The 18,160-nt window shown below is 36.3% G+C and overlaps 1 long non-coding RNA gene across 3 annotated transcripts in view; it reads right to left on the bottom strand.

Moving 5' to 3' along the window:
• Positions 1 to 18,160, bottom strand: part of LOC141743961 (uncharacterized) — a 65,674-nt gene that overhangs the window by 19,474 nt on the left and 28,040 nt on the right. For all 3 annotated transcript variants that reach the window (XR_012587289.1, XR_012587290.1, XR_012587288.1), the window contains exons 2-3: positions 6,721 to 6,887; positions 5,867 to 5,939 (exon numbers count right to left, since the gene is read on the bottom strand). This is a non-coding gene — a long non-coding RNA (uncharacterized LOC141743961). The remainder of the gene's footprint in view (positions 1 to 5,866; positions 5,940 to 6,720; positions 6,888 to 18,160) is intronic.

Below are 18,160 nucleotides of genomic sequence, written 5' to 3'. Positions count from 1 at the left end.
TCTAATGTACTAAAACTTCTTATAGCAATACTAGAGATCAAGACTTAATTTTGTCCAGAATCTTACTCAGCGAGATCAGTAAGATCCCCAGATCTTCCTCAGCGGAAGACAGTAGGCAATAGAAATAACTACCGTGGTGTACCAGAATTTGATTTAAATTGCACTCTAAGCTACATGCATGGCAATTCAAGACCATACACACCAGTGATTATATTCTTCAAAAGCAAAAGAATAACGGCTTTGTTATTTGCATTCAGGGAAACAAAGCACAGTAAATCTCCAAGGTTATTCCTGATGCCAAGACAACTGAATGAATCAAGTCCTTAATAGAACTTCAGAGCCATGAGTTTTGCATGACTACAAAACCCAGACAAATAAATCTGGTTTCTCTAATAGGTTTTGCTGCTTTTAAAGGTAAGGGCTTGCCTGTCGTGTCAAGAGAGTTAGACACAGTGACTTAAAGAATGGACTAAGGGAAGTGGAATAAAAACAGTTATCACTTTTAAAAAATCTAGTAACGTGTCCTTGTATAGGATCAAGAATTATAATTTGTTTGTCCCAGGGGCCGGTATTCCCCAAACAGATGAGACATGAGGCAATGCAGGAAGCAAATATGGGCTCAGGCCACAGTTTAAAATATAAAAGAAGCTTAGTAACGAAGACCTACTTGAGAACAAACCATCTGTAGTTAATAGATTTCTTGAAGCAATTCTCTGTTATGTCCCAAGTATAACGTGCTGAAGGTTTTTACTATTGGTAGCTGGTCTCCAGAACAAGAACTCTTCAGATGTTAATTATCTAATATAAAAGTTTAAAAAAACCCCATAAAACCCCAAACCCAAACCACTAAAAGAGTGCAGCTAGCAAACAAACCAACCATCAACTAAAAAAATAAAAAGAAAAAACATTTTAAAAGAGTAGTAGATGACACACGCAACCCAAATAACTACATACCTCTCCTAAAAAACAACCAACCAAACCAATCTCTCTACCCCCCCACAAACCAACCAACCAAAACACACCTATAAGGCTGATGCATAGTCCTGGGGACACCAGGAATCATTTCATCCCTGATATTCCAGCAGATTTTTCATTAGATCTTCCAAATATCTACTCAGCATAAGCCCTTTACCACCTCATGTCTTTCTGGTGTATGCTGCACAGGACGTAATCCTGACAGACGCCTACTTATTCATTTATTTTCCGTACTGGTTACCATTAAAGCATGGACCTATGTGGCCAGCTAGCTATACGTGCCTTCTGAATACACAAAGCTAAAGAATATCATTATTCCTGGATTCTGTAGAGCAAGTACAGCTTACTTAACACTAATTCACGCTAAAATAATTTTCATGGAGCTATTAATTTGATATCACACAGATCGACACTTAACTCATTGTGTAAGAGCTGGCTGGAAACGGTTGTAGCAGGAGATGCAACTGAATGGATGAGAACTCAAACACTGAGGAATGAGGCAGACCTTTGACGAATTACCCAGTAAAGCTTACAAAGACACTGAAATACTTTAACCTCATGTAATTAAGATTTAATTTCAAGCAAATAATGTCAAAAACAAAAGGAGAGGTTTTTACCTGGTATGAACTAATGAAGCACCATGAAAGCCAAGGACTTTTAAGAGCAAGGGTTAAAAAAAACCCAACCCGCACAACCTAACAAAAACTCACCAGAACATAAGAGGAACATCACATCCATTTAAAAAAAAGAGAAGGCAAACATTAAAGAAGAAGAAAAAAAGATAATTCCGACAACTCTGGCTGTACACACCACTTCCATGATCATACATGATCCAAACAACCAGAAAGGGAATTTGGGCCTCTCTAGTGCCATTCTGTTCCCACTTACTGAGATGCAACTACCCTTTAAGTCTCCGGCAGTGAAGTCAGAGAGATAAAGGGCAAGCTAACTCCTTAGATACATTAAAGATCAATGATGGGAGTAGTCTCTAAGACATGCAGAGTCAGGGAAACTGTTACTGACGACGAGTCTAAGCGTACAAGTTGGCAGCTGGAATTTTCTAAAATTGCCACAAAATACACATTCACAAGTCCCTAAGAGCTTCTTCACCAGCTGAAAGGATGAATGAAAATTACATGGTGGAAGCTGCTGTTGCCGAATAGCAGTAAACATGAATGATAGCACATATGTAATATCATGGTACAATACACATAAAGCTCCTTTTAAAAAGAGGGAGGAAAGAAAATGAAAGAATTCACCATCGGGAACAAATACCAAAGTTCTTTTATCAAAACTTCAATGGAAGTCGAGTGATGAATTTCAAAAGGGAATTTTGCTTGGCTAAGGAGAATTTAAATAAGAAACGAATAGTGGGTCAACAGCTTCACTTTTTATTAGGTACTTCACTGCCAAAAAAAAAAATAAAAATCCTTCTGTCCTTCGTTTGCACATTCTGCATTCTGAACAGAACGAAAACCTGCCTGAAAATTATAAATTCTCTTAATGCTGCTATTTTACATTAATATATTATGTTAGCTTTAAATTATCGTAGTGGACAAACTAGCTGAGCTGGCTTGCTTTCTATACTGATGCTCCCAAGGGGAAAATTCTGCTTGTTAAAGCTAAAATCTCTTCATGTTTCCCCGAACGAGAAGATATAGAGAGCATTTTTAAAGCATTAACAATGTTCTTATTATCCCAATATGATGTTTACACAGGATAATGACTGTTACCATACAATATCTTAATACACAAACTAACGCAAATGTATTATCTGCTAAGAAAATGGAATCTTTCTCACGCTACGTTTCAAAAGCAAGTATGCTGTCCAAACCCATTTATTCTCATGTGGGCTTAGGAACTGTTCAAACTCCACTGTTTACTTGACACTATTTGATACTTGGAAAGCCAAATATTGGAAGGGAATATTTACTAAGTGGGGTTCAAGAAGAACTCAGAAGTGCTGCTGGCTTTGACATGCACTGTGCCACCTTGCAAGAGTGGCGGAACCGCTGGTGCAGAACAGCAGCTTCGGAAGGAAGCGAGCGAGAACGCCCACACGCAGTTTTTCAAAACCTGGGATTTGCCTTTTTAGGTACTATCTAGATCTGCACTGATTCAGTGAATATATTTTTAAAATAAATATCGCTTTCGGTTTCCTGGATGCCCGTCAATACAAGTCCCTAACATTCTGTGGGAGGAAAGATTAAAAAAAAATAATGAAGTAACTAAATTGGAACTAGAACAGAATGTGGGTGTTTAGTATAACAAGTACGCTTTGACAGGAATGTAAGCAGTCTGCAGGAAGTATTTAACTTGATTGGCAGAAATCTCTTAGAAGCGAATTAGTGATGCAAACTATTTAAAGGAAAATCAGAAATACAATTTAAGCATATTGGGTACCCATTAAGGACTGAATTATTTAAAACCCATCATACAGTATGATCCAGCAGTCCTCAAACGTACTAATTGTATTTGGATCATTTATTTCCATCACAATTTAATCAAAGATGTAGTTAAAGAGCAGGTTTGACGTGTCTGTATAAATCATACCATGAATTAATCGCCAAACAACAACAGTTAGGTGTTCATTGGTCTGCAAGAAGTGAAGCTTATGTGTCTTCTGGTGTTTGACTTTTGTTTTTGCCCCAAACTAGAATATCTGCATCGGCCGGAGAACTTTCTGCCTTGATATCTCAACAGCCTCTTGTTTTGATTATGTGTCAAACTACATTAATTATAACGGTGAGAGCAACATGGGGCAAGAAGTCTAGAATCCATTTCTTTTTTCCTGAATAAGATGTCTTTTTGTTTCTTCCTCATTGTTACAGAGCAATAACCCAAAGAGATTGCTAACCTACTCTTACAGGCCTTCCATTTTACTGTCTCAACAAACTCTGTACCAAATGGTCTCATTTTTCTGGGTAGGAAAAACACCTACTTAATAGCCACGAAAATCTGACTGGCTATCAGACTATTCAACCACTTCCTTTCATTTTCTTTACTAAAAAAAATAATTTTTTTTTTCCTATTGCTGTAAAGAATTACTAGTTCTAGTACCATTATCTAATTTAGAGAGGAGAGACTTTTTGAGGAGTTTTATTGTTTAACTTGTAGAGAATTTATTAAAAAAACCCCAACAAATCCACTAACTAAAGAAACCACCAACGCCCGCCCCCCAAAAACGCAACCCAAACCCAAACCTACTCCATGCACTACAATTCAGAAAGCTTTCTATGAGTAAGAATACTCGAATACTCAGAAAGATCAAATCTGAATTTATAAAAATATGTCCATTTCATCTAATACTTTTTCTGATGGATTCAGAAAAAACAAAGCCATGAATTCTAAGCGATTTCTGAAGGTTGTTCCTTACAGTGCTACTGCAACATCAAACAAATTTGCCTGGAGGGAGGTGGGTAGAAAGGAGGAAGAGGAGAGAAGCTAGTAAATCCCATGAATCTCTGGAAGTTCCTAGAATCTCCATGAACCAGAAGCTCCATGAATCTTTGTTCATGGAGCTTCTGGTAAAAGATGATAAAATACTAACTCTCAAAACACAGATGGAAGACATCTCCAGGGACGGATCTAGGTTAAGTAAAGACCAAAACATTTGCAGGAATGACCATCAAGTGATTTGTCTCATAACCATGAAACCAGTAAACCTGACGCAGTCTCTTATTAGCTGTCCCATCAGATTACTGTTGATGAATATCAGAACTGAAACGTGTTGACTAAGAAACGTTATTTTCCTGCTTCACCGATCTTAAATGTTTGGAATGCCAGATTAAAATAATTTGTGATATTGTATTTAACAATCCAAATTGATAACTGTGGTTTACCTGCTGTTCCAAGTAAGAAACACTTTATGACAGAACATAATATACTGGAAATAATATATCCACTTTTCCCTCTTCAAACAATTGCAGATTAACAGTTACCCATATTTTTTAAATAGTATTATATACACGCTAATTTTAATTTTTCCAAAGTCAAGTAAGTCAGGCATTAGGCTCACTTCCTGACCTTTCATGTCATGCACTCAGTGATAAACATATCTTGTATTTATTACATTTAATTAGCAGACTGGGAACACGTATTTCACACAAACTATTATTTATAGAAGTATCTGTACACTTTGTGTATATTAATTGAACTAGGAAAGGCAGAAACACACCAGTCAAGAGAACTGAATGAGATAAAATTCCCAGAGGATGTACTTCATTTCAAGTATTTGTACTTTTCCCCTTTTCAACAAGTTGTCTGAAATATTTTCTTTAAATAAACCATTTCGTATTGAGTTCTATTTCCTTGTTCCATAAAGTTTCTGCAAATAGCAACCCCGCAAGAAAACCCAAAACATATGCAGAGGGATCATTCCCTTCTTGCCTCATACTCCTGTCTTTATGTGTCTAGTGAAAAATCAGTGCAAGAAAGTGGCATCTAATTCTACCATTTTTTCCTGCTTGAGAGACAGAGAGAGAGAGAGAGAGAGAGAGAGAGAAGAGACCATACAAGTCAAAAAGTTTTCTGAAGAAACAATTACTTTTGATTCCTTTATGAGGAATGGGTAGTGATTAAGCTACAAGGGTGAAATGATGGAGCAGTCTCTAATAAAAGGAGGAATCTATGGTGTTCAGTCTTGCACAGTTACCTAAAGACCATTCTACTTCATATGTTAAAATTTCTCACACAAAAATATTTTTTTATGTGTAACGGGCATCTGAAAAAATTGTACAGGAATTCCAGTACTATATTAATTATTCTCTATTCTGTAATAATAAAAAATGAAGATATCAGAATAAAACATGCCATTTTAGAAATGCTTTAAAGAGACAGCAGCTCTGCTTTAACTGATGCACTACGGATATGCAAATGAACATCTACATACCATTTGTAATTCCTACGGTTCCCAAGCTGCCAAACACAAAGGCTGCTACGGTACTTCAGCTCAGCAGACTACTCTATAAAAACACATCTGTTATCAGCACATTAATGAAAAGGCCTTTCCATAATATACATTAACACGTTAATATGCTCAATGTTATTTTTAACTTCTGTCAGTTTTCAAGCAATTTTCTGACAAAGAAAAACACAGGAAAGAAAGGAAGAAAAAAGACAAAAATTGTGATCTGGGACCAGAGAAATCCACAACTTTGACAAATATTCAGTATTTCCTGGCTTAGTGTGTCTGGGTGCATTTAGCAATTTAATGTAATCTAATGAAGCTAGGCTTTTTAGTTCTACTTGTGAATACAACCATCAGAGTACAAACTAAGTTAATTATCGTGGTGAATCTATAAATCATAGTAGTGTGACCAATTATCTTAACAGGTTTGTAAGCTCTTTTAATGCTTTCTGTACGTACTTAGTTCCAACTGCTCCTGGTTTTTTTTTTTTTTAAGTTAAAGGTAACCTTACCCTTATCCATATGAATTTTGTGAAGCTGTACCGCTGCTGACCACACATGCTGTGGCACCAGGATAACCTGATTAGTTTTTACCTGGGACCTTAGCAGACAAAGAGAGAATAAATATTTTTAAAAGTGATGGTCAGCTTGATAAAGATATGCCTGCTATGTTTTTTGTGAATTTGCTGAGAAAAAAAATTAGAGGTAATTTCTAACTTTCTTGAAAACCTATGTACACCAAGTTACCAGTCAATGAGTAAGTAAAGGAAAGACAAGGTGTTTTCACTGTGCAGGCAGACAACACAGTCAAACAGTGTCACTCAGCTCATCCTCACCTTCAAAGAGGAATGATGGCAGCCAGAGTGATTGTGGCTCTCTTCATCTGTGGGTAACACTGGATAATTAGACATTAATATGGACTAACTAGACAGGAACTCTAACTGCAGAATGTAAAAACTTCGCGCTCTTGATCCAATATTCTTGCTGATCCTCCCAGGGAAGCCTGAAACCAGAGAACAGAAGGTATCTTGATTTTGCAGTAGAAGGGTTCTCGGTACAGGCAAAACCAAGCATTGTCTTATAGTTGACAACAGCATGCGAGATGCATCCTCCAGCTTAGTCAGATATTTGACTAAGAGATGCTCCTCTACACTCTACTACACATTTAAACTGAGCTGTGGACTTTACAAGTCTTCAAGAGGAGAAATAGCATTTCTAGTCACATACAGATAATTTAAGAAATTGTTCTATACCAGACCCTAGTAGTTATTTCTCACCTTCCAGCCGTGCCCTAATCTAGACCTGTAAGAAAAGGTCAAACAAATTCAGTCAACGAGAGCCCTTTCTGTGCAGCGTGCACAGACAGTGTATGCCCTGGTGCACACACAAGGAGCGTAATGGTGCTATCCTTGCACTGATTATGCGCTACAAACATCCAGCCAGATCAGATTTTGCTAGAACAACATATTGATTACGCTTCTGCCAGTGAAATTGTTTTTCAAACTTAAAGCATGCTAAATAGTCTATATGACTTAAAAATCTATTAGTTTTCCTCGCTCCCCCCCTCCTTTAAGGACCCTAGTGAAAGTAAAAATATTAAAGCAGACGTAAATCCCGGCATATTTATGAAGGAGTTAAGCTCAGGGTTCCTCCACGTTTTCAATCAACAGAAGCAAGCATATAAGATTGAATGAATGACGAGCTCATGTTCAGCTAGTACAAATTTCAGATCCCCAAAGCATACCTATACATACCACACGTACACGCACTGCCTCAGGGTCACAAATTTTCAAAACCCATTTTAGGTAACAGATGCACATCCAATACAGTGCAGAAGATATACGCAGAATTACAGTAATCACTCCATGGTTCTTTCTTAATCCTTTATCTTTCCATAAAACAGAAACTAGATAAACCTAGATTAATCTAATAGGTTGCCCTAAAGTTCAGCAGATTCCAAACATACGATGGAATGCTTTGCAAATTCAAAGACTTATTACAAAGAACCCTGCCACAAGCCCTTTTAAAGAAATCAAAAATCAAAAGCTGATCACTGCATTTGTATTGCACAAAATGTTTAAAGAGCCTCAATAATATGGTGTAAGATCAACAATTCAAACTAAATAAAAATAATGAGAAATTAGTAAGGATCTAACTAATAACCTCTCTTAGAGGGTAACTTCAATGTAAGATTAAAGAATAATACTTGTTTTCAAAATAAGGGATGTATTTAAAATAGACTATTGCCAATAATCAAAATTGAGTATCAGTCCAATAGTTATCAGCACAATGGAAGGAAGTACCATACAAACTGCCCCCTTCATATACCACCTCTAATGCTAATTTGCCTGGATTTTCCAATGTCACTTTTAACTTGTACAGGACTACACATCTGAGTGCTTCCGTTCTCGATATTTGCAGAAGTTAATATGAAAAAAAAAGTAGAGATTTTGCCACAAACATAATTGTGCCGGGTAACGACCATTTAATTTACACTGACTATTCTGTCTTCTCAACTGTAAATGTAACGGCGTTGATCCCTCCTATCTTACCCATTGCTACAGCTCACGAGAAACTTCAGTGTGAAGAACAGAATTACACACATATTGATGGGAACAGAGGATCAAGTGCAGTACAAAGATGAGATATTGATCAATAGTCTCTGTCCAGGTACTCATTAAACAGACCCTCAGAGCAGATAACCAGAAAAGCATGTTCTAAATGGCAAAAGGTATTCTTCCCCAATGCACAAATATTTTAAGTAGCTCTTTATGTCATAAGTTAGTTTAGTTGTCCCAGAGAAAAAAAGTTCAGATATGACGAAACTTACTTCACCTTGGAAAATTTCATTGTATTTGAACACCAAGTTTTTACTTTCAAGAGATATCCTACAGCCCGAGCATAGCACCAGAATGTCCTGTTCCCACCTTGCATCCAATTCTTTGTTCTTTTCATGTCTATTTGTCCTGCAAAAATATTTCTTAGTTCCAGCTGGTGTTAAGGAGACTGTATGGGTCAAAGGACATGAACCTTTTGAAGCAGAATGAAACTTTGAAATTAAATAATTGAATGTCTAAAGAATACAGTATATGTGGCAAAGAGGCAGGGGGGAAGAAGCCATGCTCCGTATTTTATATTTTCTATATTCCATCACCCCCCCGACAATATATATCTCACTGATTGTACTAATTGTCACCAATATAATACCAGCAAAATTATTCGCTACTGGGAACAATTTTAAACACCTTTTTTTTTTTTTTTAATAAATACTCAATCACCTTTCTTCTTCATTTATTATTCTAGCACACCCCACCCCCAAGTTTTAGTTCAATTGAGATATGAATTAATTTAAAAGTTTACAATTAAAGAATCAACTTCTAATGCTGCAAACATTAACATACATGTGCAGCGTAAGTACAGGGTAAACCCACAGGCACCAGAGAGCTCCTCATCTAAGGCTAAGAGTTTCCTACTGCAAATCCCTTAACTGACAAAATGCAATCCAAACATTTTACATCACAATTATTTATATGCATGAATATCTAAAGGGAATAACTACTCACATATATAAAATTACTTTAAGTGAGGGGGGAAAAAACCTAATCACAATTAATGTCCACATTATCATTTCTAAAATACTTCTTTTCAAATATAATGCAATTCAGTACATAACATCTAATTAAATTTATAAAGAGTTGCTCAAAGTTAAATATAAACAGAGAGTACAAAATACGTATTGTTATCAAATAATTTTGATTAAAGTAGTATTATTTAAAATTATACAATGAATACATAGATCATAATTTGATTTAGATGACTGTGGTGGAAAATATTTTGAACAAATGAAATATATTAATGTGAAAGACTACTCTTATGCTAACTGAAAATAGATATTGAAAGGAATCAACTAATTTTTAAAAACTAACTTTAAAATATTCTAGTTTTTTCCAATTATTTTGAGGTTTGCCTCTGAATATGATTACCCAGTGATATCACCTTGTGAAGAGATTAATCTCCAATAACACAAACAAATGCCAAAACCAGCCCTGACAAAATTAAAAACCAATCAACATATAAGAAAACCTGTGAAACTCTGAAACACATAACACAAAAGTCTCTTTTCTCTGACTGGTTTCTTTAAAATATTGCTGCTTCTTCCTTGATATAGAATTTTTGAGAATGAAGAACCAAACAAACTCAAAACAGTCATATGAATAAAGAACAGTAAAGAAAAGGCAATTTCATTTAAGGAAAGAAACATAAGTAACTGGTGTCATTGTTCAGATGATTTAAAAAAAAAAAAAAGAAAAAAAACCAACCCCCAAAACCCCGGTACGGTGTTTTCTTACACTAAGCAGCACAAACTGCCAGCCACCAAAAATTGAGAAGGGAGGGGGCCTCAGGCTATGGAATTAAAATAGAAGCCCGAAGAAAATGAGTAAAAAGCCCGAGTGGAAAGCTGAGGGGAAAAAATTCATAGGACAGCCAGAAAGCAAGGACTGTATCCTGGGAGCAAAGCAGTGAAATGATGCATGCAAATAAAAACTAATTGCTTGAAGACCTAGAAAGGACAATATGAACAAACATATAGAAAGAATATCTGAAAGTCTGGCACAAGCCTAGCATAAAGCATTGGCTTTTTCAGCAAAATGAACGGTGTTCCATCAGGTTCGTGTAGAAGACAGTTTTCCAATTTTAAGTCATATAGTGGTTTTTCCTTGCAGAGATTTAGATTAAAAATTGTTGTAATCTGTAAACTCAGAAGAGAGACAAGGTATACAAAACAGGGGCTTTCCAGGAGAAATAGTCTGTCCTGGTGAAATCCAGCAAAAATATGAAGCCTACAAAACGCCTTAAGCTAAGAAGTAAGGGGGAGAAGAAATTAAAAGGAGCTTCAAGCTCCTTTAAACCAGAGATATTTTGCTCGGGGTTCCAGCGCACTTCTGTTTCTCAGCCTCCCTCATGTTGCTAAATTACAGGCACTGTGGGTAAAGCAGGTTTAGTTGAAGTGATGAATGAGCAGAAAAAAAGGGAGTAAAAATTCCTCTAGGATGCAGAGACAGGACATTAAATTCAAAGTCTCAGAAACCTTGGTTCCTTTCTTTGTTAGAACTTCTGAATCATTGCTAGTACACATATTTTTTTAATTCACCGGGGAGGGTAGTTTACAATGATCTAACCCACAGAGCAAGACATTTGGCTTTCTGTCGGCAGCTTTGTTTTGAATTAAAAAAAAAGAAAATACATACTCATAGTGATTGCCACAGAACACACCTACATTCAAAGATTCACGTGAATATTGTCTCCAATTAAATCAAGGCTGACATATGGAAAGCTTTCTCTCCTTCTCTTAAAATAGTTCAATATTCTACCCCTAAAAAGTACAACTATGTATATCTGCAAATTAGGAGCAAAACCAAAGAAATTTAAAAACAAAACAAAACAGGACAACTGATTCTGGCCACAGCTCAGTGTTGTGGCAAATGTAGAAGACAGAGACCCTTAATTAGCCAGACCAACCATGCGTTAATAAATCAATGTTGAATATCCAAGAGGATGGCAACTTGCAGTGACTGTCTGAGTCAATGATTCATAGAGATTATCCACACAGAAAAAAGAAACACCTTTGGAAATGTGAAGTATACGTTGCATTTTTGAGCTAGAAATTGCCTGTAAAATTAATTACAACACACTAAAAACTTTGCAACTAAAATTAATTTCTCCCTTACCACGTGTGAAATGGAGCTTAACCTAAAATAAAAAGCTTTTTGTACATCAAAAATTTTGTGAAGGTACTTCTTCCTTTTCTCTATAGAGATTTGCACCAAGCATAAGCATCTTGGATCTCTCTGGTATCAGTACTTTAATCTACTGGTGTTTATACAGAAACCTCCTCCCACCCACTCACTCAGTCCCATCCTCTTACTTGAGCTAAAAATCCCAAATTGGAAAAATACATACAGGAAAAATTCAAAAGCAACCAAAGGTCTACTCATTTAATCACAGTGGCAGAAGCATAGGAATTTCTTCAAGGACTGGGTTCAGGACTTCTTTTGAGGCGACACAATATTTTTAGCGGGCTAAAGCACTGTGTTTATGTACCTGAAGAACGATCAATTAAAAACCAGATCTAGTGTGGAGTTTGTAAATATTCACTTAATGTTTATTGCCGTGAGGTAAATCATAAAGCTTTTGACTTAACCGCTGTGCATATAGGCATTTCTCCAAGGATCAAAACCCAAACTGGGAATAATTTGGATGACAGCATAGCGATGCCCACAATAAGTTACCTTAAACACTTGTAAGAAACAAGGAAAGGTTATATTTTTGTGTTGTGTTCCAGTTAGTACCACCTTTATTCTGTAATTAGCAGCAAAGTTTCTAAATCATGTTTTAACACTTTGAAAATTCCACAGGTTGCATCAAAGTGAAAACTCATGAAAAATATCAAAATGGCAGAGTTAATCCCTCTTACTAAAGTTGCCTCAACACATTGAGGAAACACTTGCAGGATTTTTTTCTTTTTCTTTTTTTTTTTATTTTTTATTTTATGACTGCAGTGTTTTTAACTTCATACCATCAATTCATCATTTCCCTTTCAGCCACAGGAAACTTGTTTGACCCACAATGACGGATTGATTTACTTCAGACATTGTGTGGCTTATGAGTGTACGGACTTATATTTTATATGAGGGAAAGTTTGTTCTTCCTCAATCCCTCATCACTCCTCAAGCCCAGCCATAAAACAATGATCACCACACATAGACATAAAATTCAGACCAGGTCTGCAAGGCAAAACTCTTAGCTTTACCTTTTGTTCTTCATTGTCCCTTTTTGTCATCAAAACAAATGATACATGTAGTACGCATAGCATGAAAAATGACAATTAAGAACTTACAACAGAATACGGAATAGAATGGAAACAAGAAAAAGAAGTCTATGCCTGAATCTTGATTATTCGAAATCATGGCAAGGAGGAAAAAGTATCAGCTATAGCAGAAAAGAAAATTCATTTTGATAAAGGGTAACCAGTAACACCTGCTTTAAAACTGCATTTTATTAAGTTTTCCACAGAACACAGGGAAATACCCAAATATTCAAAAACTATGTTCATGTTTGACTCATTGCTCACAGGTAAGAGTACGATTTTTCAATGTTTAAAGGAGCAATCACAACAGTCAGGGTAATAATGATTTAAACAATTACTCTAGTAGCATTTCATCAAGGGGTGCTGTAACTCTTCTGCATAACGACTTCAAATTTTCAAGCAACGCTGTTTCCCTTTTTTCTCAGCCTGAAGCAAGAGCGGAAGGAGATAGAAACCAATACATTATAATTTTATACTTTGGAAAGCACGTTTAGGTCAGAGAAAAAGGAGTTTCCTCAGGCTTTTGTGACCAATACCAGATATGTTAGTGGCTGGAAGCAAGAAAACATACATCATGCTGCTGCTTGAGTCTAGAGGTGATATCAAACAACAACAACAGAAAAAATCCCCGAGTTGCCAAATATGTATTTTGGCTTTCTGATTTTATTTAGTTGTCAAGAAACTGCAAAGAATCCGAGAGCAGCCCTCTTAAAGGATAACGACTCTTGACAGCAAATACTTGTCTTTCTTCAAATTGTTTTCCTCTTGCTGACAGCTTTCCAATCTTCTCCAGAATTAGCTTGAATTGGTTTTCTTTCCTTACAGTTCCAGTTTTCTTCAGGCTTGTGGTTAGCTGAAAGGTAGTATTGTCTATGGTAAACTACATTAATGACTGCCACAGGAAGAGCTGACGCTACAGACTACAGTACCACGGCACGGTCCGGCACTATGTGGCAATTAATTGACCTTTCCCCACCGTTCAGTCCACGAGAGGAGTTGAGGGCAACACTCCCAATGGCCGCCATACCTCGGGGTAACAGTTTGAGACCTCAAGCATCAGCCTTGCTATGTGTTCTCTATGGATGGCCATTGAGATGGGGGCTGGGAGCTCTGCCTTACAATGCCTTACCCAATTAAAAACCTTAAGAGGGCGAGGGCTCATCAGTTCCCAGGGTCCATTCTCCAGTCTCCACCACACTCTCCACAGACTTGGGAAACAAAGGAGATACCTGCCTCCACCCAATGAGCAGTATACCCAAAAGGGCCACACTCCAGGGACACAAGCATCCGACCTGTTAAGAAATTGTAGCTAGAAAGACACTTTTCAGAATCATAACTGATGTAGAAATTAGACATTTACTTAGAAAGTCAGGACAACATGTATTGGAGGTAAAAAGGGGAAAAATCCACAGCAAATAGATTTATTAAAAGTCATGCATAAAGGAAACCGCAAAAATCAAATACATGATGTACCAGAGGTAGAGCAGCAATGTGAAAACACAAAAGCAGAAGACAGCATGAAAGATAAACAGCTGTATCACAACGCTTCAGTAACAAAAGGGCGAAACTGTAGGACCACATTATCAAAAAAGCCTGAGAGCACCCTTGGTTTCTGTGGAAATGAAACCCTTTACTGCAGCTGGGGAACCTAGTTAGTAACATTTGCAGGACACCTTAAATTAATTGAGATCACTGGAAACAGCAGTCAAGCTCATTGATAACTTTTCTCATAATGAACCTTCTAAAATAGCAGTAGAAATCCAAAACACAAGGTAAGTGTCCACAAAAGGGCACTTTATTCAAACTGTGATATAGACTTTCTTGTCATCTTAACAAGCGTGAGATATGCCCTCCATGTAAGAAAACATTCAGTATTCCAGAAATAAGAGTACAAAAGCACCTTCTTCTATACTTTTTTTAAAAAATAAAATGCTAAAACTGTTGGCAAAACAATTCTGTTTCATTATAATGAAAATTTTATTACACTATATCGAAGATACCAAGGTTAATTTATCCCAAGTTAAACAGAGGTAGCGTGACTAGCTAAAGCTTCCTGGTTTTTTTTTTGGTGGTTTGTTTTTTTAATGTGGTAGACAAGATAAGGAGTAGCTCAGAAAAAGGAAAGCTTTGAAATAGCGCTTTTTTTTAAAGCGGTATACTATTTTCTATGAAAAAACAAGCACATTAATAATGATTCAATCTTATTTTGTAGAGGGAGTCTCTGATGCAGAATTCCAGCTACAAATCTTACTTGGTGCTGCTCAGCCTTTTATTTTGAAGCTTCTGGTTTCTTATTAAAGAAAATGTAAATTGCTCTGAAAATGTTCTCTGTGTACAGGAACAGGCAAATCTCCCAGGGAACAACCTACATCTCTCAGGCTGTGACCAATCATTTGGCTGTTGAAATTAAAAGATACTACAAAGTCTCAACTTTTTAGAAAATGACAAGCTCAACTTCAGAAATATAAATTGCCAAATACTTGGGTTTTATTTACCATGGAGGAAAACAAATTCTTTCCTACTTTTTATATCCTCTTCATACCCCAAAGGATCTCTGGCTTTTCTAGGCGCATTGTATGCAGTGCCCTGAGGGTACTTCTATTTGTATTATTATAGGTGGCTTTGAGAGCACAAAGGGAAGCTGAGCAGTTCTATCCTGGGTGAACTGTGAATGAGTCGCCCTGTAATACAAACGGAGGCACCCTGAGGGCACCACTGAATTTGTGTGTGTGTCTATGTATCTCTGTGTGTGCACGCTTTAAAACATAACCAGGGCAGAACGCTTTCAGATGAACTGATCTCTAAAGGTTGGAGTCTTGAAAGGCCTTTTTTTCTTTTCCCCCCCCTTTTTTTTTTTTTCACAGGCCTTGGCTTGCTTTCAGCATTACCAGTTTCTCTGATAACAAAACTACCTTTGTTTTTTTAATGTATTCAAGGCCTTATGGTTTCAAAATTTCCCCTTACAGTGACTGATTGTCAAACTTGTCATAAAATGCAACCTTAAGAAAAGTGATTCCATTTAAATGAATTAAAATATAGCTCTTCCATTAAAATTCAAAAGGGTCTCTAAAATACTTGTATTGAAAGTAAGCACCTATACTTTATCTTAACTATTTCCTTCCATTTCAAGGGTACGAACAAACATTTACATTGGGATTGTTTGATATTATCAATGTAGACTCCACTTTTCCCAGCTTGAGACCAGCTGAAGCATTTTCTGCCCTCATTGTAGATATCAGTTAATAATACTTGTTCTGTCCAAAAAAATATATAAATATATTCTACCCAAACCAAACTATAAATTCCCATACTGCTATAAAAAGTTGGGTTTTTTGTTTAAAAGAGGACTTAACCTATCATTTACATCACCAGAGCGTTTCAAAAAATCCAGCTTAAAAATTAAAATGGCTTTAACGTTCTTTGTAATACCGCTAAATAGAAGGATTTAAAAAAAAGAAATTTGATCTTGCAAATGTCTGCACTAATAGAAGCCTAACTCTTACAAATAATTGAATATGAATGGAACAAATCATTCCCTGTAGCATACACAGCATTGGACCCCAGGTTCATCCCATCTTCGATCTAGACCATGAATACGGACTTCCACTTTATTTCAAGTGCAAGTGGATGTGTTTTATTTATCAGCAAAGACAAACAATATGTTTTTCTTTGCTGTTGTGACCTAGGCAGCTGTTGGCTTGTAGAGCTCCAGCAAGGTCTTATTGGGCCATTGTGCACAACTGTGCCTCTTTCTACCAAAGAATAATTTGCATTCTTTAGGTATTTATGATCTTGTTTCCTTAATCAACTAAGGTGAGCTCATTTCAAAGTAGCCTACCTTTTACATACACCTAGATGACCCAGTGATGCATCCTCTGTGAAAATACATACATGAAGCTCTTTGTGCCCTCAGGCTGCAAAAGGCCATGGAAGGCACAGCTGTTACTGATAGTGGCTATTGGTGGCATGCTGTTTGTAAGGTACCTCAAAATGTCTAAGTGATTTGAGAATGAAGCAGTTTTAGGACAATACAAGTAACAACTTTCTTTCTAAATCTATTTAAGTCATAGAGCACAACTGCTAGTAAAAGAATCTGGATAAAAAAAAAAAACTTTGCGCCAAACTTGGGATCAACCACCGTGAATGTAACTCGATTACTTTTAATTGAAAAAGCAAGATATGAATGTGGATTCTTACAAAATAACTGATTGCTCCTATAAGAATGCTAAAGAGTTTCTAGGACACTAGAATAATTACAACCAAAAGTAGAAAGCTCATCCTTTGCTTTGTGGTTTTATATTAACAAATCAGTAAAGCAGCATGAGAAGTTTGGTCAATATCTCTGATTTTTACAGTCATTCATTCAAAATGGTGCCATTTGCATTCAGTTATAATGCACATTCAGTTATAAAGTCAGCAACAAAACAGGCATTAATTCTTCCTTCCATTTTTTCTGATTCTTTGTTGAAGTGCTGCATTTTTCAATTTTCGAAGAGTTGACACATTGATTACACATCCATTAACACGGATGGACTTCAGCAGCATACAACAAACACTGTGCAATAGAGCTTACGGTCAGCTTAGACACAGACAGACATGCTTAATTATTGTTTTTCCTCTTAATAAAGTCCTCCTAAAAGGGTACTGAAGTTTGTTCACAAATCCTAAGGGCTTTTTTTGTTTTATATGTTTTTTGGTGGTTTTGTGCGTGTTTGGTTTTGGGTTTTTTTCGGTTTCTTTGGTTGGGTTTTTTTCGGTTTCTTTGGTTGGGTTTTTTTCGGTTTCTTTGGTTGGGTTTTTTTCGGTTTCTTTGGTTGGGTTTTTTTCGGTTTCTTTGGTTGGGTTTTTTTCGGTTTCTTTGGTTGGGTTTTTTTCGGTTTCTTTGGTTGGGTTTTTTTCGGTTTCTTTGGTTGGGTTTTTTTCGTCAATGAACAAAATACATCTTTAACCACTGTTTTTTTTCTTTCAAGACAAAAGATTAGTTACCTCCAATTACATGATACTATAGAATAATAGCACTTTGATTCATTTTACCTGATAGTAAACACACTCAAACCCAATATTCAGCATATTTTAAGCTGTTTATTTAAAACAGCCTGGAATTTTCATTCATAATATGCTTTTTTAAATATATAGACAAAGGTTTTGCTCATCTGGGTTGAAATTCATTCTGTGCAGAGTACTCATTTATATCTCTCTGAAAATTTAAACTAAGCTTCTCCCTCTCCCCTTAAGGAATGTAATTACTATCCTTCATTTCTAGTAGTTCCCATGATGTGCCTGTCTTCCAAATAGAGAATAATGCATTATCTGTGCCCCAAGGAATTTATATTAGAAGATAAACCATATTATTGTCTGTAAAATGAATTATTTTAAATAAAAAAAGATGCTAGGATGCAATTACTATG

Source organism: Larus michahellis, chromosome 5 (genome assembly GCF_964199755.1).
Source record: "Larus michahellis chromosome 5, bLarMic1.1, whole genome shotgun sequence".
Lineage (NCBI taxonomy): Eukaryota > Metazoa > Chordata > Aves > Charadriiformes > Laridae > Larus > Larus michahellis.
The sequence above is the reverse complement of the archived record's forward strand: the minus strand, read 5'-3'. Positions and strand labels throughout refer to the sequence as shown.